The 25,007-nt window shown below is 38.1% G+C and overlaps 1 long non-coding RNA gene across 1 annotated transcript; it reads right to left on the bottom strand.

Moving 5' to 3' along the window:
- Nucleotides 1-1,309: 1,309 nt before the first annotated feature.
- LOC132659845 (uncharacterized) lies at nt 1,310-4,478 on the bottom strand. Its single transcript, XR_009600747.1, has 3 exons — nt 4,272-4,478; nt 3,120-3,237; nt 1,310-1,650 (listed from the first exon to the last, which is right to left on the bottom strand). It is a non-coding gene; the product is annotated as an uncharacterized LOC132659845 (long non-coding RNA).
- Between the last annotated feature and the right edge of the window lie 20,529 nt (nt 4,479-25,007).

The raw sequence follows: 25,007 nt of genomic DNA, 5'->3' as shown, positions 1-25,007 counted from the left end.
TTGATTAGAACAATTAAGTATATGGATTGTGAAAAGCTGAAACCAGGTATCTCATTGTTAGAGTGGTAGGTAACAGATAAGCAAGAGGAGGGATCTAGAACAGCCATGTGGTAATGGATTACAGTCTAAGACATCATCATGAACGGATATTTAGTTTAATATAAATATAGTGATAATACAAAGAAATCTCTTATAGATATGTGTACAAACACAAGTTAGTATATACACATGTACCTTTGCTCTATTAGCTGACATGGCTTAGAATCAATGATGCCCGAGTTGTAATGGTACATCTGGCCACAGATATTGGTTTCTAATACCATTCTCCAATAAAAAGAACCAGGGCTGCTGGGAGGTCATGGCTAGTTCCAGCACACGAGCAAGACTACACAAGATGAGCCCAAAGTTTCTTGCAGTAGTACCAGAAAAGTATGGAAATATTCTCATACACATACACACACAGCAATGTCAGAGGGACACAGGAGTCAACTTGAGGTCCCAATGACCAAAAATGTGGGAATAAAATAAAGCTGAAACAACTGGAACAATAAAGTAGTATTGCATTATAATCAAAGCACAAGATAAATATTCATGTTTCCATAACTAAGTAAATGATTGAATAAAAAAATAAGTGGGGGAAAAATAAACATAACACACATGCAGAATTCCAAATAATTTATGTAGATACTCCAACCTCCAAGAGGTGAAGCATAATTCCCCTCTCAATTACGGACTGTACATAGTAACTTCTTACCAAGGAATACAATATGGAGAGAGGAAGAGAGAGTCACTTTACAATGGAGGAATTCAAGAAATAATACCTCAGCCCGATATCAAGGTCCACATTGACAGCAGACACATTATTAGCATGCTATGTAGATAATATGTACCCAATTATGATTTAATGAAAATAGCACTTTACTTCTGTGCTCTTATTCCCAAAAACACATAACCCAAAGCTAATCATAAGAAAAATATATTACAAATCCTAACTAATGGGCATTTCACAAAAATCTGGCCAGCACATTTCGAAATAAATGTTAGAGTGTTAGCAAATTCTTCTCCCTAGGCATGTATCAACCCATAAAATGGCTGCAGTGCAGAAAGAGAGCGATAACCTCCTTTTGAAAGTCAATACATAAAATTCCAGAAAACACCTACTAGGGGTCATGTGCCTATTGCTAGGCTAATCCTTAATCAATAGACACTGCAAACTCATGAGAACGGGAGCAAAAGAGGGCTAGTCCCCTGAAGGATGTACAGTGGTTACCAGAGGAGGAAGGAAAAAAACTGAGACAGTCAGAAAAAACAGTTTTACTATAATGTTTATTTTAAATGTAAATCAATTATTATGTGAGCTATCTGCTGCTAAGTCGCTTCAGTCGTGTCCGACTCTGTGCAACCCCATAGACGGCAGCCCAGGCTCCCCCGTCCCTGGGATTCTCCAGGCAGGAACACTGGAGTGGGTTGCCATTTCCTTCTCCAATGCAGGAAAGTGAAAAGTGAAAGTGAAGTCGCTCAGTCATGTCCGACTCTTCGCGACCCCATGGACCGCAGTCTACCAGACTCCTCCGTCCATGGGATTTTCCAGGCAAGAGTACTGGAGTGGGGGTGCCATCGCCTTCTCCGATGTGAGTCATCTAGCCACACCTAAAAGGTACAAAGAAACAAACATGGGTTCAGGTCACTTTACCAAGGGCTTCCCTGGTGGCTCAGACGGTAAGCGTCTGTCTACAATGTGAGAGACCTGGGTTCGATCCTTGGGTTCGGAAGATTCCCTGGAGAAGGAAATGGCAACCCACTCCAGTACTTCTGGCCTTGAAAATCCCATGGATGTTGGAGCTTGGTGCAGGCTACTATTCATGGAGTCGCAAAGAGTCAGGCACGATTGAGCAACTTCACTCACTTACCTGAGTCAAGATTTCTTGCTCTTGAATATTAATAACCTCTATAGTCATTGATATTTAAAATTTCAGTTCATTGGTATTTAATGTTTCACACCCTGATCAGAATATATGTATTTGTTTTTTTATCCAAGCATCCCTACACACATAGTTTAATCTCAGCCCCTTTTAAAATTGTGTCTTTTATTTTTTATTTTTTTTAATCTCTTTGAATCTATAGGTTCCTCCTTCATCCCTTTCTTCTCCTTATAACATATCTGTTAAAGGACCTGGCATTTGATTGGCTGAATATTCCAGCAGGTTCCTTTAGCAGTTAAGTTGAGTCTGTTACTTCAGTGTTTCCAGTGATCCTGTGAGGTCACTAATAACCTGAATAAATCCTTTCATGCTTAAACTAGCTTAGGTGAGCCCAGGTGCCTGCAACTAAAAATCCTGATACAAAATAACTTTTTATTATAAAGCTAACTTCACATACATAATTATATTTATGCATATATAAATGAAGCGGAATGTAGGATGAGGAACGTCCTCATGCTACAGAACACTTATTTGAATTTTTATTACCCTAGGTGAAAAGCAAAAATATATCACGGACAGCAGTGTTACAGCTTCGTTCTTAAAGTGATTTAGACAGTAAAGCCTCAAACCTTTCTAAAGCAGTTTATCACTTGCTAGAGATTCATATGGAGATCTCTGTCAATGGGTTGATAGGTAAAGACATGAGTTGATGTGGATGAAATCTTCATGCAGAGAAACACATAATGAGAGATCTACGGCAAATTTTAGGTTTGTAATATCTCCAACAAAACCAAAATTAGCTGTATAATTTGAAAATAAAAGATAATTTAGTGTATAATAAGCATACACAATATGATACTTCCAAAATAAAGGTGATTATTTGTCTGTATACTCAAGTTGAATTGTCCAACATCAATAAAACCATAGATAAAAGACTCAAAACACGGACAGCATCCTTAACAAAAAGCAAAGTCTTGTAAGTGTGAAGTGACTTAGAAGTAATTACTATTAGATTTAAGGTAGAAAAGACCATGAAGATGCAGAAGTATTACCTGAGGGAAGCCAGGAAATAGCACATAAGATTATGGACAAACAGAATGTCATCATTCTCATCTAACACCTTTATTGACTACCCTATTCTGTAGATAAAACAATAAGAACTGAGGGAAAGACTGGATAATAAAATAATAAACTTACCACATGTTTTATATGCTTTCCATTTTACCAGGCAAGAGTCCAGAAGCATTATTACTGTTATAGCAAAAAGTATCCTTGGCATCACTCAGAGTGGTTGAAAGTTCTTCAATAGTAGTACCTAATAAAAGTGTAAGAAAATGGTGCCAAGTTATACAATGTAGAATAGGAATATGTAGGTCATAATATCATGATGACAGAAACATTAACAGAGATAATGCTAAAAATCTGCACATTACATATATTATAAGGTAATATAAAGAGCGACCTATTCCAAAATATCTAGGTAGGAACAAAGCACTCTTTGTATTCCAGGCATTTCCTCATTCAGCTATATTTTACTTGATACCAAAATTCATTTATACCCCAACATATATCTATAGAACATGAAAAGGTAACAGACTGCAGCAGTAGTGGCAAGCGCGGCAGACACTCTGCTGTCCTCCCCAGCGTATGTTTATGTAGATATTCCTAACTGATCATAGCACTCTTTCTTGAAGACCTGGACAAAAATATACAACATTTCTCAACTCAGTGCTCCAGACAGATACTACTAATTGAACAAACACAGTTGATCCTTGGGATGAAATCTATTTTCCCGGACAAGAGGATAACCTCATATTATTTGGCAAAAGATAAGCCCAAAAGTAGGAAGTAATAATCAGTAAGAATATGCATTACCAATAATTTCCATACAGAATAGTGCTTCATAATGGGAAGCTATTAACTTAGACTTGAAAAGTCATTTCTTCAAGTGGTATGATTGTCGACTGATTTACATCTTTTATTTTTAAAATCATATTGTCCAGTCTTCTATATTACATAGAGTGTTTTATGTTCATTCTCATAACTCATATTTTGTAAAAAGTAAGACACTGTGAACATCCTGTAAATGCATCTTTTTTAAGAAAGCATATGTGAAATAGACTAGCCATGATGTATCAAACTTTGATATATAAAAGTATATTTCTTTGAAAATGTAAATTCAGTTTAAAACAATATTGAGCTTTTACTATCATCAGCACAGTATATTACTATGTAGTGATTTAGAATATATGCTCTGGAATCCTGGGCTTAACACCATAAAATCTTGGGGCAAGAAATATCTCTAGTGTGAGTTTCTTCATCTATAAAATGTTTAAAAGTATTACTTACGTCATTGTAGAGGATGAAATGGCAAACCACTCTAGTATTCTTTCCATTAGAATCCCATGAACAGTATGGAAAGGCAAAAGAGATGACACCAGAAGATGAGCCTTCCAGGTCCGGTATGCTACTGTGGAAGAGTAGAGGGCAATGAATAACAGCTCCAGAAAGAATAAAGTGGCCGGACCAAAGCAGAAATGATGCTCAGTTGGGATGTATCTGCTGGTGAAAGTAAAGTCCAGTGTTTTTATTGTGCTTTTAAAGAACAATATTGCATAGGAACCTGGCATGTTGGTCCATCAGTTCAGTTCAGTTCAGTTGCTTAGGCTTGTCAGACTCTTTGCCACCCCATGGACTGCAGCATGCCAGGCTTCCCTGTCCATCACCAACTCCCGAACCCTGCTCAAACTCATGTGCATTGAGTCAGTGATTGCCATCCAACCATCTCATCCTCTGTTGTCCCCTTCTCCTCTCACCTTCATTCTTTCTCAGCATCAGGGTCTTTTCAAATGAGTCAGTTCTTCACATCAGGTGGCTAAAGTATTGGAGCTTCAGCTTCAGCATCAATCCTTCCAGTGAATATTCAGGACTGATTTCCTTGAGGATTGACTGGTTGGATTTCCTTGCTGTCCAAGGGACACTCAAGAGTCTTCAACATCACATTTCCAAAGCATCAATTCTTTGGTGCTCAGCTTTCTTTATAGTCCAACTCTCACATATATACATGACTACCGGAAAAACCATAGCTTTAACTAGACGGACCTTTGTCATCAAAGTAATGTCTCTGCTTTTTAATATACTGTCTAGGTTGGCCATAACTTTTCTTCCAAGGAACAAGCATCTTTTAAATTCATGGCTGCAGTCACCATCTGCAGTGATTTTGGAGCCTAAAATAATAGTCTGTCACTGTTTCCATTGTTTCCCCATCTTCTTGCCATGAAGTGATGGGATCAGATGCCATGATCTTAGTTTTCTGAATGTTGAGCTTTAAGCCAACTTTTTCACTCTCCTCTTTCACTTTCATCAAGAGGCTCTTTAGTTTTTCATTGCTTTCTGCCATAAGATTGGTGTTATCTGCATATCTGAGGTTATTGATATTCTCCCAGCAATCTTGATTCCAGCTTGTGCTTCATCCAGCCCAGCATTTCTCATGATGTACTCTGCGTATAAGTTAAACAATCAGGGTAACAATATACAACCTGGACGTACTCCTTTCCCAATCTGGAACCATGAATCAAGGTAAATTGGACATGGTCAAGCAGGAGATGGCAAGAGTAAGCATCAACACCTCAGAAATCAGTAAAGTAAAATGGATAAGAATGGGTGAATTTAATTCAGATGACCATTATATCTACTACTACAAGCAAGATTTCCTTAGAAGAAATGAAGTAGCCCTCATATTGAACAAAAGAGTCTGAAACACATTACTTGGGTGAAATCTCAAAAATGACAGAATGAACTCGGTTCATTTCCAAAGTAAACCATTCAACATCACAGTAATCCAAGTGTGAAAGGGCAAAAAGATATGACACTGGAAAATGACCCGAGCTATTTAAAATCCTAAAAGATGATGCTGTTAAATGCTGCACTCAATATGCCAGCAAATTTGGACAACTCAGCAGGGGCCACAGGACTGGAAGGGTTAGTTTTCATTCCAATCCCAAAGAAGGGCAATGCCAAGGAATGTTCAAACTACCTCACAGTTGTACTCATTTCACAAGCCAGCAAGGTAATGCTCAAAAATCCTTCAAGCTACACTTCAGCAGTATGTGAACTGAGAACTTCCAGATGTACAATCTGGGTTTAGAAAAGGAAGAGGAACCAGAGATCAAATTGCAAACATTCATTGGATCATAGAGAAAGCAAGAGAATTCCAGAAGAATATCTCTTTCTGTTTCACTGACTACCACAACAGTTTCCACAACAAACTGTTGAAAATTCTTAAAGAGATGGGAATATCAGACCACCTTACTTCTCACGGTTTCCTGAGAAACCTGTATGGAGATCAAGAAGCAACAATCAGAACCAGACGTGGAACAACTGACTGGTTCCAAATTTGAAAAGAATGACCAAGTTGTATATTGTCACCCTGCTTATTTAACTTCTATGCAAAGCACATCATGCAAAATGCTGGGCTGGATGAATCACAAGCTGAAATTAAGACTTCTGGGAGAAAGATCAACAACCTCAGATATGCGGATGATACCACCCTAATGGCAGATATCGAAGAGGAACTAAAGAGCCTTTTGATGAGGGTGAAAGAGCAAAGTGAAAAAGCTGTCTTGAAACTCAACATTAAAATCGTAATATCATGGCATCTGCTACCATCTCTTTAAGGCAAAGAGAAGCGGGGAAAGTGGAAGCAGTGACAGACTTTGTTTTGTTGGGCTCCAAAATCACTGTGGAGGCAAAAGTTGAACGGGAAGGCAGAGTAGGAGGTGGTTAGAATGCACCACTGACTCAATGGACAGAATTTGAGCAAAGTCTGAGAGATAGTGAAGGACAGAGGAGCCTGGCATGTTGCAGTCCACGGGGTTGCAGAGTCAGACACAACTTAGCAACTGAAAGACAGCAGCAACGTCACTGTAACCTGTATAGGTTAAACAAATGTTATACTGCAGCACATATAACAGTATCTACCTCTAGTAAACACTTTAACATTCAGATATAATTATTATTGTTGCTGTTATTATTATAATAATTGTTATTATTACACAAAGAGGAATATGATTCATTTATTATTCTCATCTCCTGCTTCAAGAGTCTGGGAGCAAGAAGATACTAGGTGGAGAGTGGGAGATGGAAGAAAGAAATAGAATATATATCACAGAATAATACTGTTCTAATATATAAAAGAATAATATTGGTACACTGACAAAAATGTTATATGAATTCAACTTGAATTATTATGATTCACAAAACAGGTGAAAGAATTAAAGAAGTCTTCATTGAGAAGAAAAAATTTAAGAAAGTTCTGGGCAAACACACATGATTTCAGAGAAAAGAATCAACATGAGTAGAGCTAGAAAGAAAGGAGAGGACATGTCTGGAGAATAATGAGCGAGAGGTTACAGCACTGAGTAAAGAGTGTGAAAACATAATTTAAAAGGCACACTGAACCCTATTTTGAAGGGCCAAGAATGCTGTACTGAAAGACTGAACTTGAGTAAAATTAAGTTAGAGACTCAACATGTAATCTGGACCTATAAATCTGTTTATAATAATAAAGCATAGTCCTTTCATTTTATGAGTCAATGATAACCTTACAGTCAAAAGCTGGGAGGAAAGTCAAGTGTGCCTTATTATTCTTTTATTCTAAAGTACAGTAGATACTATTTTAAATTAATATTTTAGAATTAGAAGAAAATTTGCAAAGTATAATTTATCTCAAAATTTGTATAATGATACTCTAATCAGTGTTTTACTCTCTCAAATCATAAACAATAAATACAGGTCATGTAAAAACAAATTGCTAAGTTGATGTTTTCAAACATATTCATAATACTCAAATAGTAACCTATATTAATATCAACATCTTCAAATTCAACAGTCTTCAAATATCCACTTATTATAACAAGTGTTTAATGAGCTTTAAATTCTATATTCAGGGATTTTAGGAAAGATGGCAGAGGAATAGGACGGGAAGACCACTTTCTCCCTCACAAATTCCTCAAAAGAACATTTCAACGCTGAGCAAACTCCACAAAACACCTTCTGTAGGCTGGCAGAGGACATCAGGCAACCAGAAAAGCAGACCATTGTCTTCAAAAACAGGTAGGAAAAAATATAAAACATGAAAAAGGAGACAAAGGAGGTGGGGAGGGAGCTCCGTCCTGGGAAGGGAAGCCCGTCCCGGGAAGGGAATTTTAAGAAGAGATGTTTCCAAACACCAGGAAACACTCTCCCTGCCGAGTCTGTGGCGAGCCTTGGAAACACAGAGGCAACATAACAGGAAGGAAAAATAAATAAATAATTAAAACCAAGAGATTACAAGCCCAACAGTAACTCCCCCAGCGGAAAAGCAGCACAGACGCCTACATCCGCCACTGGGAAGTGGGGGCAGGGCAGGGACGCGCAGGAGGCGCGGGCGGCAGAGCTTTCTAAGAATCGGGCAGGAATGCCCCACGCGCAACCAGAATGATCTAACTTGGGCTAGCAAACCAGACTGTGGGATAGCTACCACGCGAAAAGCTCGAACATAAGACACCGCCAGGACCGAGCACAGAACAAACGACGGAACGGAAAAAGCCGACTGCAGACCATCCCCCGCCGGGGACAGGCAGCCAGAGCCGTAAGGACTGGAAAGGGGCAATTGCAGACCCGGAGAGACTTTACTTACCTAACTGCAAGCAGGCTCCTTTGCTAAGACTTCTGGGGGTGCTGGACAGTCACAATCTGCCTCACGGGGGGCGCCAGCGGTCCACTCAGAAAGCTGAGCAGCAGCGGCGGAAAAGGTGACAAGCCGCGGCGATCGCACTCGCCAAACTCCTGCGCTACTCGGACCTGGGAAGGGCACAAAGCGCAGCCCCAGCCGAATCTGAGCCTCTGAGGGCTGCCTGAGCGCCGAACCTGAGCGGCTTGGACCGGGGAAGTGCACGCAGCCTAGGGCCGGCCCCAGACGGTTCCCGGCTGAGCATCGTAGAGCCGGAGCGGTTTGTGCGCCGCGAGAAAGGACAGGTCAAGCGGGGCTGAGACACTGTGTACACACGACAGCGCTATTTGTTTGCAGCATCCCCCCTCCCCACAGCGCGACTGAACTAGTGAGCCTAAAAAACAGAAGAAGTTAAACAGAGGGAACTGCCTTGGAAGTGACCCCACAATGCCCACAACATCAGAGAAGGGCCAGAAATATTTTTACTATTTTTAAAACCATTCCTTATTTTTTTCTTTTTTTTCTAACTTTTTTAAATTGTTAAGTCTTCTATTTCTCCTCTAATTTTTATTTCTATAACCTACTATTACTATTTTTTAAAAAAAGACTTTTTTTTTTAAGGCAAACACCATATATAGTCTTTGGATGGTTGTTGGTGGTTTTTCTTCTTTTTTTAATAATTCTTGTTTTGTTTTTTTCTTTCTTCCTTTTTCCTTCTGCTTCTTTTCCTTAATATTGTATTTTTGAAAATCCAACCTCTACTCTAGATTTTTAATCTTTGCTCTTAGGTTTTTGTTGTCAATTTTGTACATTTAAAAACCCAAACTTCACTACCCAAGTTTACCTGAGAGCGAGATTACTGGCTTGACCACTCTCTCCTCCTTTGGACTCTCCTTTTTCTCCACCAGGTGGCCTCTGTCTCTTTTCTCCCCCATCTCTTCTCTATCCAACTCTGTGAATCTCTGTGTTCCAGACGGTGGAGAACACCTAAGGAACTGGTTACTGGCAGGATTTGTCTCTCTCCTTCTCATTCCTCTCTCCTATCCTCCTGGCCACCTCTGTCTACTTCCTCCCTCTCCTCTCCCCTGTATAACTCCGTAAATACCTCTGAGAAGTCCAGACTATAGAGCCCACATAAGGAAGTGACTACTGGCTAGCTTTCTCTCTCCTCTTTTGATCTCACTGCATCTCATTCCAGTTACTTCTAACTACCCCTCCATCTTCTCTTCTCCTTGTAACTCAGTGAACCTCTCTGAGTGTCCCTCAATGTGGAGAAACTTTTCATCTTTAACCTAGATGTTTTATCATCGGTGCTGTATAGATGGAGAAGTCTAGAGGCTACTGTAAAAATAAAACTGAAAACCAGAAGCAGGAGGCTTAAATCCAAAGCCTGAAAGCATTAGAGAACTCTTGAATTCAGGGAACATTAAGCAATAGGAGCTCATCAAATGCCTTCATACCTACACCAAAACCAAGCTCCACCCAAGGGCCAACAAGTTCCAAAACAAGACATACCACACAAATTCTCCAGCAACACAGGAACACTCCCCTGAGCCTCAATATACAGGCAGCTCAAAATTATCCCAAAACCTTTGATGTCTCATAACCCATTACTGGTCACTCCACTGCACTCCAGAGAGAAGAAACCCAGCTCCACCCACCAGAACTCCAACACAAGCCTCCCTAACCAGGAAACCTTGACAAGCCACTGATAGAACCCCACCCAAAGTGAGGAAGCTCCATAATAAAGAGAACTCCACAAATTACCAGAATATAAAAAGGCCACCCCAAACGCAGCAATATAACCAAGATGAAGAGACAGAGGAATACTCAGCAGGTAAAGGAACAGGAGAGTTGCCCACCAAACCAAACAAAAGAGGAAGAAGTAGGGGATCTACCTGAGAAGGAATTCCAAATATTGATAGTGAAAATGATCCAAAATCTTGATATCAAAATGGAATCACAGATAAATAGCCAAGCGACAAAGATTGAGAAGATGCAAGAAAGGTTTAACAAGGACCTAGAAGAAATAAAAAAAGAGTCAAAATATAATGAATAACGCAATAAATGAGATCAGAAACACTCTGGAGGCAACAAATAGTAGAATAACGGAGGCAGAAGATAGAATTAGTGAAATAGAAGATAGAATGGTAGAAATAAATGAATCAGAGAGGAACCAAGAAAACCAAATTAAAAGAAATGAGGACAATCTCAGAGACCTTCAGGACAATATGAAACGCTCCAACATTTGAATTATAGGAGTCCCAGAAGAAGAAGACAGAAAGAAAGATCATGAGAAAATCCTTGAGGAGATAATAGTTGAAAACTTCCCTAAAATGGGGAAGGAAATAATCACCCAAGTCCAAGAAACACAGAGAGTTCCAAATAGGATAAACCCAAGGCGAAATACCCCAAGACACATATTAATCAAATTAACAAAGATCAAACACAAAGAACAAATATTAAAAGCAGCAAGGGAAAAACAACAAATAACACACAAGGGGATTCCCATAAGGATAACAGCTGATCTTTCAATAGAAACTCTTCAGGCCAGGAGGGAATGGCAAGACATACTTAAAGTGATGAAAGACAATAACCTACAGCCCAGATTACTGTACCCAGCAAGGATCTCATTCAAATACAAAGGAGAAATCAAAAGCTTTACAGACAAGCAAAAGCTGAGAGAATTCAGCACCACCAAACCAGCTCTCCAACAAATTCTAAAGGATATTCTCTAGACAGGAAACACGAAAAGGGTGTATAAACCTGAACCCAAACAATAAAGTAAATGGTAACGGGATCATACTTATCAATAATTACCTTAAATGTAAATGGGTTGAACGCCCTAACCAAAAGGCAAAGACTGGCCAAATGGATACAAAAACAAGACCCTTCTATATGCTGCTTACAAGAGACCCACCTCAAAACAAGGGACACATAGAGACTGAAAGTGAAGGGCTGGAAAAAGATATACCACGCAAATAAAGACCAAAAGAAAGCAGGAGTGGCAATACCCATATCCGATAAAATAGACTTTAAAACAAAGGCTGTGAAAAGAGACAAAGAAGGCCACTACATAATGATCAAAGGATCAATCCAAGAAGAAAATATAACAATTATAAATATATACGCATCCAATATAGGAGCACCACAATATGTAAGACAAATGCTAACAAGTATGAAAGGGGAAATCAACAATAACACAATAATAGTGGGAGACTTTAATACCCCACTCACACCTATGGATAGATCAACTAAACAGAAAATTAACAAAGAAACACAAACTTTAAATGATACATTAGATCAGTTAGACCTAATTGATATCTATAGGACATTTCACCCCAAAACAATGAATTTCACCTTTTTTTCAAATGCTCATGGAACCTTCTCCAGGATAGATCACATCCTGGGCCATAAATCTAAACTTGATAAATTCAAAAAATCAAAATCATTCCAAGCATCTTTTCTGACCATAATGCATTAAGATTAGATCTCAATTACAGGAGAAAAACTATTAAAAATTCCAACATATGGAGGTTGAACAACACACTTCTGAATAACCAACAAATCACAGAAGAAATCAAAAAAGAAATCAAAATATGCATTGAAATGAATGAAAATGAAAACACAACAACCCAAAACCTGTGGGACACTATGAAAGCAGTGCTAAGAGGAAAGTTCATAGCAATACAGGCATACCTCAAGAAACAAGAAAAAAGTCAAATAAATAACCTAACTCTACAACTAAAGCAACTAGAAAAGGAAGAATTGGAGAGCCCCAGAGTTAGTAGAAGGAAAGAAATCTTAAAAATTAGGGCAGAAATAAATGCAAAAGAAACAAAAGAGACCATAGCAAAAATCAACAAAGCCAAAAGCTGGTTCTTTGAAAGGATAAATAAAATTAACAAACCATTAGCCAGACTCATCAAGAAGCAAAGAGAGAAAAATCAAATCAATAAAATTAGAAATTAAAATGGAGAGATCACAACAGACAACACAGAAATACAAAGGATCATAAGAGACTACTATCAGCAGTTGTATGCCAATAAAATGGACAACGTGCAAGAAATGGACAAATTCTTAGAAAAGTACAATTTTCCAAAACTGAACCAGGAAGAAACAGAAAATCTTAACAGACCCATCACAAGCACGGAAATTGAAACTGTAATCAGAAATCTTCCAGCAAACAAAAGCCCAGGTCCAGATGGCTTCACAGCTGAATTCTACCAAAAATTTCGAGAAGAGCTAACACCTATCCTACTCAAACTCTTCCAGAAAATTGCAGAGGAAGGTAAACTTCCAAACTCATTCTATGAGGCCACCATCACCCTAATACCAAAACCTGACAAAGATGTCACAAAAAAAGAAAACTACAGGCCAATATCACTGATGAACATAGATGCAAAAATCCTCAACAAAATTCTAGCAATCAGAATCCAACAACATATTAAAAAGATCATACACCATGACCAAGTGGGCTTTATCCCAGGGATGCAAGGATTCTTCAATATCCGCAAATCAATCAATGTAATTCACCACATTAACAAATTGAAAATAAAAACCATATGATTATCTCAATAGATGCAGAGAAGGCCTTTGACAAAATTCAACATCTGTTTATGATAAACACTCTCCAGAAAGCAGGAATAGAAGGAACATACCTCAACATAATAAAAGCTATATATGACAAACCCACAGCAAACATTATCCTCAATGGTGAAAAATTGAAAGCATTTCCCCTAAAGTCAGGAACAAGACAAGGGTGCCCACTTTCACCGCTACTATTCAACATAGTTCTGGAAGTTTTGGCCACAGCAATCAGAGCAGAAAAAGAAATAAAAGGAATCCAAATTGGAAAAGAAGAAGCAAAACTCTCACTGTTTGCAGATGACATGATCCTCTACATGGAAAACCCTAAAGACTCCACCAGAAAATTACTAGAGCTAATCAATGAATATAGTAAAGTTGCAGGATATAAAATCAACACACAGAAATCCCTTGCATTCCTCTACACGAATAATGAGAAAGTAGAAAAAGAAATTAAGGAAACAATTCCATTCACCATTGCAACGAAAAGAATAAAATACTTAGGAATATATCTACCTAAAGAAACTAAAGACCTATATATAGAAAACTATAAAACACTGATGAAAGAAATCAAAGAGGACACTAATAGATGGAGAAATATACCATGTTCATGGATCAGAAGAATCAATATAGTGAAAATGAGTATACTATCCAAAGCAATTTACAAATTCAATGCAATCCCTATCAAGCTACCAGCCACATTTTTCACAGAACTAGAACAAATAATTTCAAGATTTGTATGGAAATACAAAAAACCTCGAATAGCCAAAGCAATCTTGAGAAATAAGAATGGAACTGGAGGAATCAACTTGCCTGACTTCAGGCTCTACTACAAAGCCACAGTCATCAAAACAGTATGGTACTGGCACAAAGACAGACATATAGATCAATGGAACAAAATAGAAAGCCCAGAGAAAAATCCACACACATATGGACACCTTATCTTTGACAAAGGAGGCAAGAATATACAATGGAGTAAAGACAATCTCTTTAACAAGTGGTGCTGGGAAAACTGGTCAACCACTTGTAAAAGAATGAAACTAGATCACTTTCTAACACTGCACACAAAAATAAACTCAAAATGGATTAAAGATCTAAATATAAGACCAGAAACTATAAAACTCCTAGAGGAGAACATAGGCAAAACACTCTCTGACATAAATCACAGCAGGATCCTCTATGATCCACCTCCCAGAATTCTGGAAATAAAAGCAAAAATAAACAAATGGGATCTAATTAAAATTAAAAGCTTCTGCACAACAAAGGAAACTATAAGCAAGGTGAAAAGACAGCCTTCGGAATGGGAGAAAATAATAGCAAATGAAGCAACTGACAAACAACTAATCTCAAAAATATACAAGAAACTTATGCAGCTCAATTCCAGAAAAATAAACGACCCCATCAAAAAATGGGCCAAAGAACTAAATAGACATTTCTCCAAAGAAGACATACGGATGGCTAACAAACACATGAAAAGATGCTCAACATCACTCATTATTAGAGAAATGCAAATCAAAACCACAATGAGGTACCACTTCACACCAGTCAGAATGGCTGCGATCCAAAAATCTGCAAGCAATAAATGCTGGAGAGGGTGTGGAGAAAAGGGAACCCTCCTACACTGTTGGTGGGAATGCAAACTAGTACAGCCAATATGGAGAACAGTGTGGAGATTCCTTAAAAAATTGCAAATAGAACTACCTTATGACCCAGCAATCCCCCTGCTGGGCATGCACACTGAGGAAACCAGAATTGAAAGAGACACGTGTACCCCAATGTTCATCGCAGCACTGTTTATAATAGCCAGGAGATGGAAGCAACCTAGATGTCCATCAGCAGATGAATGGATAAGAAAGCTGTGGTACATATACACAATGGAGTATTACTCAGCCGTTAAAAAGAATTCATTTGAATCAGTTCTGATGAGATGGATGAAACTGGAGCTGATTGTACAGAGTGAAGTAAGCCAGAAAGTAAAACAATACTAACACATATATATGGAATTTAGAAAGATGGCAATGACGACCCTGTATGCAAGAAAGCAAAAAAGACACAGATGTGTATAACGGACTTTTGGACTCAGAGGGAGAGGGAGAGGGTGGGATGATTTGGGAGAATGGCATTCTAACATATATACTATCACGTAAGAATTGAATTGCCAATCTATGTCTGACGCAGGATACAGCATGCTTGTGGTTGGTGCATGGGGATGACCCAGAGAGATGTTATGGGGAGGGAGGTGGGAGGGGGGTTCATGTTTGGGAACGCATGTAAGAATTAAAGATTTTAAAATTAAAAAACCAAAAAACAAACAAACAAAAAAAACTATTTAAAAAATTCTATATTCAACTAAGAAGCACTGGATTTGGTTTTATTCAATGTAAAGAATTGAAAAGGAACATAAAATCTTCTCAATCGAGGATATCTATTTAAGGAAAGGAGATACACTTTTTTAAAATAATAATTAAATACCACATTAAATGGCGAGAATAAAGATGAAGGTGGATGGAGCCAACCTTTTTTGAGAGCTACATACTTCGTATCTCTTATCTCACTGAATCTACCCAGCAATCCTGTTTTTGCAAATGGGAGAGGTCACCAAATGTCCTTGTTCTTACAAACACTTGAGGCTAAGGCTGAACTCGAGCTAGCAGTTCAAATGCTAGTGCTGCCTCTTAGAGGCTTTGTGATCTTAGGCTAATTTCATTTGTTAAATTGGGAACGCAGTGGTATTTAATTCACATAGATGTGGTGAAGAGGAACTAAGGAAGTAGGTATGTAGGATATGATGATGCCCTACAGTAGAATTTACAGTAAGTATTTTCTGAAGAATCCTAGTCCTGGAAGATTGCTGAGACTGAAAAAGGATCTATAGTCTTTTAGACCAATGTTTGGGGAATCCTATGTATAATTTCTACCTCCTGGAGATTTATAGTGTTCATATGTGAAGTGCAAGACTGAAAACCAGATAGTAAATGAAAGTATGCTTAGTGAACACGGTAACCTACAGCCATCTTGTCTTACCAGCTCCCTGAAAGTCAGCAAACAGGCTCATACTACCGAGCAGGATACTGAAGAATCCTCCTCTGGAGAATCTAACTAGACCTACAGACATCTAAATTACTGACATCTTAGAGCCCTCCAATAGAAAAAAGTGTCATGGTCAGTCATGTCCAACTCTTTTGTGACCTGCGGACTGTAGCCCACCAGGCTCCCCTATCCGTGGAATTTTCTGGGCAAGAACACTGAGGTGGGTTGCCATTTCCTTTTCCAGGGGATTTTCCTGACTCCAGGGATTGAACTTGCATCTCCTAGGTCTCCTGCACTGGCAGATGAATTCTTTACCACTGCACCACCTGGAAAGCCCTAGTACCTCATACTTAAGGATATTTCAGAAAACCCAAAGAAGCCATTAAAACAGGGGAATCCTAAGGAAATGCGAACAATACAAAGTGCAGCAGCAAGATTCAAATAAATCATCTTTAATATCTTCAGAGAGATGAGAGAAAAAAATTATCAATATAATAAGTTATGGATCGCTATTTTAAAACAAAAAGAAAGCACTAAACAAGTTCTTATAAATTAAAAATGAAAGAAAAGTTAGAAAAATTAACATGTTCACAAAATAAAATTCAGAAGATTCCTTGGAAATTAGAACAAAAACAAAAGAGAGAGTGAGAGATGAACAAAAGGAGAGAAGAGAAAATGAAAGGGCCAATTGCTGAAGGTCCATGTCCGACAGAAAGGGAGACCATTTGATGATGCTCTGGCAAATCCGATATAAATGTAAGTCACTTTTGTGGAACTTACATTTTGTAAGTAAATTAAGTGGAACTTTTGAAAACCATAAGAAAGAGGATGTAGCAAGCACAGGGCTTCTGCCCTATTTCCTTCCTTTTCTTTCAGTCTGAATATAGATGAGACCTAGAAATAGAGCATCCATCTTGCAACTCACAGGTGACCTGCATGATGCAGAAGCCATGTAGGAAGAACTGGAAGGCCAGAATGAAACTTATGTCTCTAATGGCACACTGGAACCTACACGCCAGCACTTAATATTCTATCACTAGATGTCTTATCGGGCTTCCCTGGTGGCTCATTCAGTAGAGAATCTGCCTGCAGTGTGTGAGACCTGGGTTCAATCCCTGGGTTGGGAAGATCCCCTGGAGGAGGACATGGCAATCCACTCCAGTACTATTCCCTGGAGAATCACCGTGGACAGAGGAGCCTGGTGGGCTACAGTTCATGGGGTCGCAAAGAGTCGGACATGACTGAGCGACTAAGCACACGCACAGACTTCTTATTATCTGAGTAAAACTGAACTATTTTTTAAGGCACAGTGTAGGCAAGTTCTCTATAATTAGCCAAATGAATCCAATTTCATTATCATAGTACACTAATGGACTCAGCAGAGAACACCGTGTAAATCATAAGAATGTAAACTAAATATTAATATAACCAGAAATTGCAATAAATAATCATATTACATACTGGAAAAAGGGATTGCAGTATAGCACAAATCCTTGAAATATAAAAGCTGAAATAGCACTGTCAAGTTTAAATAAATATATGAAATTAATGCATTAAGAGAGAGCAGTGTAAGTACATAATTTTAAAATATACAGGGGAATATTTAAAAGAGATAAAAGAGTTGAAAGTGGTTGCCACAGGGAGAGATGTTTTGATAGAAAAAAGATATATAACAGGAGAGTGTATTTTTAGTTGTAATTATTTTAACACTAGTAGACTTTATTAAGGGTTCTACATATATTTTTCTTAATTTAGAAATTATATGAAAATAAGGGGCAGATTCCTAGAGTCCTTAACCATGCCTGTATCCTCTAGTCTTCAGACTAAAAATTTGATAAAATTGCATTTTCTTTTTTTAATGGACATATAATTGACATAGCATTAGTTATATTAGTTTCAGATGTACAGCATAATGATTTAATATTTGTACATATTGCAAAATGATCCTCACAATAAGTCTAGGTGACATCCCTCACAGTTCTTTTCTTTAAGGTTTAGCAACATTCAACGGAGAAGGCAATGGCACCCCACTCCAGTACTCTTGCCTGGAAAATCCCATGGACGGAGGAGCCTGGTAGGCTGTAGTCCATGAGGTCGCTAAGAGTGGGACATGACTGAGCGACTTCACTTTCACTTTTCACTTTCATGCACTGGAGAAGGAAATGGCAACCCACTCCAGTGTTCTTGCCTGGAGAATCTCAGGGACGGGGGAGCCTGGTAGGTGGCCGTCTATGGGGCCACACAGAGTCAGACACGACTGAAGCGACTTAGCAGCAGCAGCAGCAGCAGCAACATTCAGTATTATCAACTATAGGCACCATCCTGTATGTTACATCCCCATGACTTAAGTATTTTATAACTGGAAGTTTATACTTTTTGATCCCCTTCACGTATTTTGTCCAATCCCCCACCTACCACCTCTGGTAATGGCTAATCTGTTCTATCTATGAATTTGGGGGGCGGGAGGTGGGTTGTGAATGCCTTAATGATTTATTGACAACAAAAAGTCATTCTGTCAGAAATAAAAAGTCAAAAATAGAGGACCAGGAAAAGAAGAGGCACAGAAAAATAAAAAGGAAAAAACGGAGATGGGTTGTACCATATCAAAAAGATTCAATGCTATGACTTAAGACAATAAAAGCCTAGAATGAGAGCCCCAGTCCTGCCCCATCATCAGAGTGGACAGAATCTACTTCCCAGAGCTATAGTTAACTCAAAACACTATACTCCTATGTTTCCTAAATTACATACAGGGTATGGCTATGAATTTGTTTTTTTTAGTTCACTTTTTTTAAATTCTACATTTAGCACTTTCATTTTCTTAAGTGGCTCACGAGCATTTCTAATGACAAAATTTAAAATTAAAAAAAAAATACAAACGATTTTAGGAATCACAGCACTCCTTTATGATGGCTGTCATTTAAACACCTATATGCTCCACATGCCCACCGGTCCAGTGATGGGCATACAGGTTCATCCATCCCTGGGCAGGTGACAGACATTCAGACTGCTTCCAACTCTTGCCTCCATCAACATTTCTACAAAGAAAACCTCCATACATTTCTTCTCGTTTCTCCTGAGATTTGTACCAAGAAGTAACGTAATGCATTCATAGGGTACATTTGTACTTCCTCTGAATAAGCCACGCTACATTGTTCTCCACTACCACCAGGAGTGTGATAGAGATTTTATGCCTTCATATCTCAGCTGCTATTGCCCATCTTTCTAATGTTTGCCTACCTAAGGATTTAAAGCCATAGCTCACTGTTGCTTTAATTTACATTTTTTATAATACTCTTTATTTTTACCACCTTGTTACATGCATATTAGTATTATAAGTTTGCTCTTCTCTAAATGTCATGTTTATCTATTTTGATCTTCTCCCTGGGGTGAATTTTTCTAGTTGATTTGCAAGAGTTGCTTGCATGTTGTTATTGGATTTTGCAAATATCTTTCCACTTCAAGTTACTTAATGTTTTCCAAAAAGTTCTTCATTGAATAGAATGTTGAACTGAGGTAATGTTATTATTCTTGCTTTTTAAGAAATCCTTCCAAATTTCTTAGCACACACCATGCTATAGCGTTCAGCAGTTAGAAGCTACATTAGATGTACAAGTAACAGCACGAATAATATCAAAAAAAGAGGGTTCAGTTGTAAAAGAAATAAAATAGAAAATATATGGAACATAATATTACTTATCAAAGTAAGAATGAACTGTGCTGGGCTTAGTCACTGAGTCGTGTTCAACTCTTTGCAAACCCATGGACAGTAGCATGCCAAGCTCCCCTGTCCATGGGGATTCTCCAGGCAAGAACACTAGAGTGGATTTCCATGACCTTCTCCAGGGGATCTTCCCAACTCACAGGTTGAAACCAGGTCTCCCACATTGCAGGCAGATTCTTTACCATCTGAGCCACCAGGGAAACCCAAGAATACTGGTGTGGGTTCAGTTCAGTTGCTCAGTCATATCCGACTCTTTGCGACCCATGGACTGCACACACCAGGCTTTCCTATCCATCACCAACTTCCTGAACTTACTCAAACTCATGTCCGTTGAGTCAGTGATGCCACCCAACCATTTCATTCTCTGTCATCCCCTTCTCCTCCTGCCTTCAATCTTTCCCAGCATTAGGGTCTTTTCTAGTCAGTCAGTTCTTTGCATCAGGTAACCAAAATATTGGAGTTTCAGCTTGAGCATCAGTCCTTCCAATGAATATTCAGAACTGAGTTCCTTTAGGATAGACTGGTTGGTTCTCCTCGCAGTCCTGGAGTGGGTATATCCTTTCTCCAAGGGATCTTTCCAATCCAGGAATTGAACTGGGGTCTTCTGCATTGCAGGCAGATTCTTTATTAGCTGAGCTATTGGGGAAGCACAAATTAAGGATATATGTATACAAAACAATGTGCTTTGGGGGGACATATCTAAATTAAAACATACAGATTTAAAATATTAAAATGGTTTCCAAAGACAGAAAAGTGAAAATTTTTCAGTATGAGAGATAAGAGAAAGAAAGAAGGATAGGACGCTCTTTAAGAATTAATGAGACGAATAAGCCATGGACTGAAAAATATAATTAGTCTCATTAACTGCTTCTAAATTTTTTAGAAGTTGACCATATAAATGAAATCTGGAAGTCTGATCAAAATTACCTCAGTACAGAGGACAATCTAAATTGACCATTCATTCTATGCTTTAATTTATTTCTGATGATAAATCCCACTAGAAATTAATTGACTTAACTTCCACGTTTTCTAAATAAAACTGAGCTAGATATTCCCAATTCATATTCAAAAAGGAAAAACAGTCATTCAAATGATACTTATAAGTTTTCTAATTAAAAGAATCAGTAAAAATTGTTAAAGTCACAAATAATCAGATTTCATTTCAGCTCAGTTCAGTCGCTCAGTTGTGTCCGACTCTTTGCAACCCCATGAATCGCAGCACGCCAGGCCTCCCTGTCCATCACCAAGTCCCAGAGTTCACTCAAACTCACGTCCATCAAGTCGGTGACACCATCCAGCCATCTCATCCTCTGTCGACCCCTTTTCCTCCTGTCCCAAATCCCTCCCAGCATCAGTCTTTTCCAGTGAGTCAACTCTTTGCATGAGGTGGCCAAAGTATTGGAGTTTCAGCTTTAGCATCAGTCCTTCCAAAGAACACCCAGGGTTGATCTCCTTTAGAATGGACGGGTTGGATCTCCTTGCAGTCCAAGGGACTCTCAAGAGTCTTCTCCAATACCACACTTCAAAAGCATCAATTCCTCGGTGCTCAGCTTTCTTCACAGTCCAACTCTCACATCCATACATGACCACAGGAAAAACCATAGCCTTGACTAGAAGGACCTTTGTTGGCAAAGTAATGTCTCTGCTCTTTAATATGTTATCTAGGTTGGTCATAACTTTCCTTCCAAGGAGTAAGCGTCTTTTAATTTCATGGCTACAATCACCATCAGATTTAAACAACTTTAAAATGTAAATATACTGCTGAAACTTTATTTCTTCCCAGTATAATTATTAAATAATCATTAATGACAAACTTTTTGGCAACTTTTTATGATAGATGGTAAACAAGTAGATGAGTAGGTACATAGAGAATGAGACAGATAAGATACATATATGAATAATTGAATTTTATGCCAGTATAGTGATTAAGTTTTGATAGTTTAAAAATTAATGCTTAAATTCACATTCAAAACTTATTTGAAAAAGTTATTTTTATTTACAACTTAAAACACTGAAAAACCTTCCTTTTCAACTTTAAATATGAAAACTTCATATAAAAGTTAATCTATCAGAAAAATTATACAGTAGAGACTGTCATCACAGAATAGCATTTGTTCTTCTTCTTTGTATTTCTTCATACACAGAAGTATTATACTTCTGAATAGTTTTTATGAATACTTCAGAAGTATTCTTCACATAAAAGTCAAACTCGTAAAGTTGAGTTTTATAGCTGATCTATGTTCTACAGTCACCTCAGTCTAACTTGTCACAATATAGAATAAAAGTCATATTTTCTTACATTATACTCAACACTTAAAAGATGAAAGAAATAGACTGCCAAGTACATCCTGCTCAAAAGGGGTGTTGACTCAAAGCAAATATTTTATAATAGGCATGGTATTACATCATTTTGAGTTTTAACAGGAACTAGCTACTGGGGCAAAGCTGGAATCCCAGAATGAAATTTTGAATCTACTATAATCCTTATCACATCATGTCTCACCTGCAATTGCTTCCCATTTAGTCCTTATTAATCAATATTTGCCTTCTGTCTATACACTTCATGGGCTTCCCAGGTGGCACAGTGGTAAAGAATCTGCCTGCCAATGCAGGAGACACAAGAGATGCAGTTTTGATTCCTGGGTCGGGAAGATCCCCTGAAGAAAGAAATGGCAATCCACTCCAGTATTCTTGCCTGGAAAATTCCGTAGACAGAGGAGTCTGGCAGGCCCCAGTCCACGATGTTGGAAAGAGTCAGACACAACCGAGCGACTGAGCACACAGCACACACACAACACACATCCACGGTAACCAGAGTGACATCTGTGACATGCAAACTGGGCGCATTTCCTCAGCTTAGAGGTCTTCAACCATCCTTGGTGAAGATAAAGCTAAAATCATCCACATGACCTACAACACTACATGATTTGGCCCTGCCTCCTAAAGCTCCACCCTAGTCTGTACTCCTTTCCATTTCCACATTCCATCTACACTGGCTTTCCTTAGTTGCTCAACATGGTCCTTTTCACTTTAGTATCTTGCACAGCTGTTACTCTTGTCTGGAGTCTTCTGCTCTCTCCTCCTCCTTTCTCTAGCTAACTCCTAGCTAGCTTGTCTGAGATCAAGATGCTTTTCCCAAGCCTCTACTCTGTGTAAGGCCCCTATTATAAACTTCCAGATTTCCTTGAAATTCTCTGTTACAATACTTATCACTCTTGCCATTTATTTCCCAATATCTACCTGCTCAACAGAATCGTGAATGTAAAAAGGCTAGAAATATGTCTGTCTTGTTCACTGTTGCTTATCCCAGTACCTTCCATGGAATAGACAGATGCTCAATGAGTGTCTGCAGAATCAATTTCTAAAATGCTAAAAATTTACACAAAAATGAAAAGGCAGGAGGAAAACTAGGCTTAGTTTTAATGGATTTTCATTTAAAAATAAATGAGAATAATAAAAAATAAAAGCAGAAATAAGTAAAATACGAAAAATGGAAAACACCAAAGTTGTTTCTGTAATAAAAATGATAATAGCAAGACCAATCAAGTCACTTGTACTTTTTATAATTAAAAATATTCAGCTTTATTTCATTAAAAAAAGACTAAACAGGTAAAAAATGAAAAAAATTGCAACACTATAAACACTAAATACATTAAAAAGATAACAAGTAGGTGTTATGAAAAATTTATGCCAATCAATTTGAGAACTTAAACGAAATGGACACACTTGGAGATCAGGTAAATAAACTCTGATAAGCTGATACAATGGATGTATTGCATAATACACAGTAATATAAAGGAATACATATTGACACATACATTGTGTTGAGTGACAAAAGACAGTCACAAAAGAAAATGCACTACATATTTCCATCTACATGAAGTCAAAGAACAGGCAAGAACAATCTATGGAGATAACAAAAGGACTGTGTTTGACATTAGGGCATAGGGCAATACTGACCAAAAACGGAGATGAGGAAATATCCTAGAGCAGTCCTTTTTCAAGTGAGTGCTGTAAGAGAATGAAACACTGCAAAGCATGATTTGAGTGACATTTTCCTAATTATCCTGATAATGATAGATGGACAGGAGCTAAGTTAATACACCATCAGCATTAAGGTTTAATTCTCTCTTAGAATCCCAGTTGAGGACTACCGAGGGCTGCACTGTCCCATATTGTAGTCACTAACACATGTGCCCATTTGAATTAAATTTAAATTTTTAAAAATTAAGTAAAATCAAGACTTCAGTTACTTAATCAGACTAGCCACATTTCAAATGCTCAAAAATCACATGTGGGTAGTGACTATAATATTAGCCAACACAGATATAGAACATTGCCACCATTATAGAAAGTCTATTGTAGTGTCAGTGTGTTTTTGAGTGATAGCTACTTGGGTTCTTGTCAAGACTTACTAAAGTATACACTTAATATCTGGACAACTAACTGTATGTCAACTTTGCCTCTACTTAAAAATTTTTATACAAGTACAGTTTTAAATTATACAAGAATAAGGTTTTAAGGTCTAATGATAGTATGTGATATGTTTCGTGAAACATGGAAAAATAAACTCTATTTTCTTCAGTAATTTTCATAATATAACAAATCTAATAAACTACAGTTGTTTAGTCGCTAAGTCACATCCAACTCTTTTGCAACACCACGAAATACAGCCTGCCAGACTCCTCTGTCCATGGGATTTTACAGGCAAAAATACAGGAGTGGGTTTCCATTTCCTTCTTCAGGGGATCTGCCCAGTCCAGGGATCAAACTCACATCTCTTGCATTGGCGGGCAGATTCTTTACCACCAAGCCATCAGGGAAGTCCCTAATAACCTATAGTATGTCATGTAATTAGCAACCTTGTGGAATCAAGTTCCATGAAAATGGCAATTTGGAAATGTATATCTCAGCTTGAGTTCATTGTAAAACATATTCAATACCCTCAGGGCTACTCAGATTTATACCACATTTATATCATCCAATTTGTCTTTAAAGGATTACAGGACCAGGGTGTATTCCAACAATACGT

Source organism: Ovis aries, chromosome 5, assembly GCF_016772045.2.
Source record: "Ovis aries strain OAR_USU_Benz2616 breed Rambouillet chromosome 5, ARS-UI_Ramb_v3.0, whole genome shotgun sequence".
Taxonomy (NCBI): Eukaryota; Metazoa; Chordata; class Mammalia; order Artiodactyla; family Bovidae; genus Ovis; species Ovis aries.
Note: the sequence above shows the minus strand (reverse complement) of the source record. Positions and strands in the feature narration are given on the sequence as shown.